Source organism: Penaeus vannamei, chromosome 17, assembly GCF_042767895.1.
Source record: "Penaeus vannamei isolate JL-2024 chromosome 17, ASM4276789v1, whole genome shotgun sequence".
NCBI lineage: Eukaryota > Metazoa > Arthropoda > Malacostraca > Decapoda > Penaeidae > Penaeus > Penaeus vannamei.
The window spans coordinates 1,186,472-1,188,455 of NC_091565.1; the positions used below are offsets into that span (position 1 = coordinate 1,186,472).

General features: G+C 39.7%; 1 long non-coding RNA gene across 1 annotated transcript; it reads left to right on the forward strand.

The window, feature by feature from the left end:
- The first annotated feature begins 619 nt into the window (after nt 1-619).
- Nucleotides 620-1,037, forward strand: LOC113812750 (uncharacterized). The gene is made up of 2 exons (XR_011399209.1): nt 620-709; nt 852-1,037. It is a non-coding gene; the product is annotated as an uncharacterized lncRNA (long non-coding RNA).
- The last annotated feature ends 947 nt before the right edge of the window (nt 1,038-1,984 follow it).

Genomic DNA, 1,984 nt, shown 5'->3' on the forward strand with positions numbered 1-1,984 from the left:
GGTATGGCTAAATCCGAAGCATCAGGTGATCCCTCGCTCGCGTGGCCATGCGGGAAGCTTACCCGAAGAGGTGGCGCTGGAAACGACCCAACAAACGAGAAGCCGAATTACGTGTGTCCTCAAGTGTCATATATAATCAGCATTTAGCTCGTGAGGATTATCAGTCTCTCAAAACTTCGCCAAACGCCCAGTCTGGTCCGTGATGGAGATGTCGCCGCTGATGTTGGTGCTGGTGGTGGCGCTGTCCGTCGCGCTGCCGTTGGCCTTCGTGAGCTGCTGCTTGCTCTACACGGTCTTCAGGCAGCAATTCCGTCGCGTAAGTTAATATTTAGTTATCCTATGCTGGAAATATTTATTCTTTGTGATTCATATGTGTTAAAAATCAAGAATATTAGGTAAATACTATGATGATCTTCCGTTATTTTCAGGACGACACCCAAGCAACTCGAACCGTTAGCGGCAATCACTGCGTGGTGGACGTGAGCGCTACGGAAGGAGCTTCGTACAGCAAGAAAATCCTCTTTTCCGACGACTACTACAGGCAGCAGCGACTGAGCGAGCAGCAGGGCCTCCCGGCTAAGGAGAACCTAGGCCAGCGGCTGGATTCCCAGAGCCTGGGCGCGGCGCTCGATAGTGTCCGGCAGCTGAGCGCCCGGCTGGATCAGCTACAGAAGCAGAGGTCGACCAAAATCGAGCGATCTCAGGAAAGGTAGGACAATAGGATGGTTTTACCTTTCTTAGGGAAATTCATATGAGTAATAGGATGGTTCCTCTCTTAGGTAAATTCATATATGTTGTATAGTAATGTGATTCGCTCTGAAATGTCTTCATGAATCTTATTATGCTTACAGGAGTAACCACAACAAGAATTTCCGACCTGCGAGGATCCAGACCTCAGTCATCCTGGACCCACTCGCCCTACCTCGCTGTTCCCTTCTTCCGAATGTCCACAGGGAACTGACCAGCTAGCGGCGGGAATCTTCATCTCCCAATCTTTGCTCTGTATTTTGAAAGTTAGTAAAAAGTAATGACATGAACCATGAGGTGATTTGCCCTCGTCCCATCAGGATATTGCAAACAAGATGTATATCTGGTTTGTTTGTCTGTTTTTATTTCATTTTACGAGGATGATAATGGTGATAGTGACAGTAATAATACTCACATTATATATAAATTGATCGTAACAACAATAGACAGTGAAAAGGAAATACCGCGATTATGGGGATAACTATAATGATAATTGTTGTAGCTATAATATTGCCATCATTCAATGAGTGATAAGAAAACAATACTCTTTAAGTAAGAATACAGAAGACGATGTAATTTGATCGATGTATGTTGTATGATCTATGTAATTCAGTCGTATTATCATACAACGCTCTTCAGATTGGACGAAGAAAATAAAAGAAAGTGAAACTCGCAGTAATGTAATGACACTAAATGATTGATGAATGTTTTTAATAAGTCCGTCAGTGATCTGGTGATTTTTTTTTAGAAAATTGCTACATGGTAACGACAGCAGTACATATAATGATTACAATCGAGAATAATGATAATGTTCAAGGTGATGGACGGTGATTATGGAATAAATAAAAGCTTTCTATTGTCATTTTTTTGTTGATATGGCAGTTCGTGTTAGTACTGTGTAATTTCACTGAACGGACATGACTGTAATAACCAGTAACATTGGGAATGAGGACCGTGTTGTACTATTATATAAATGCATTCTGTTTTGATAAATACAAATAATATAAAAGGAAAGAGGAATATTCTCTCGGCCACTCTGTTAAAATTGCAAGGGGCTCGACACATACTTATGGATATGTATATACACAGATATGATGTATATAAATATATATATAGATGTTTATGTATACAAATATGTATATCTGTCTATTTCTCTCTCTCTTTATATATATATATATATATATATATATATATATATATATATATATATATATATATATATATATATATATGTGTG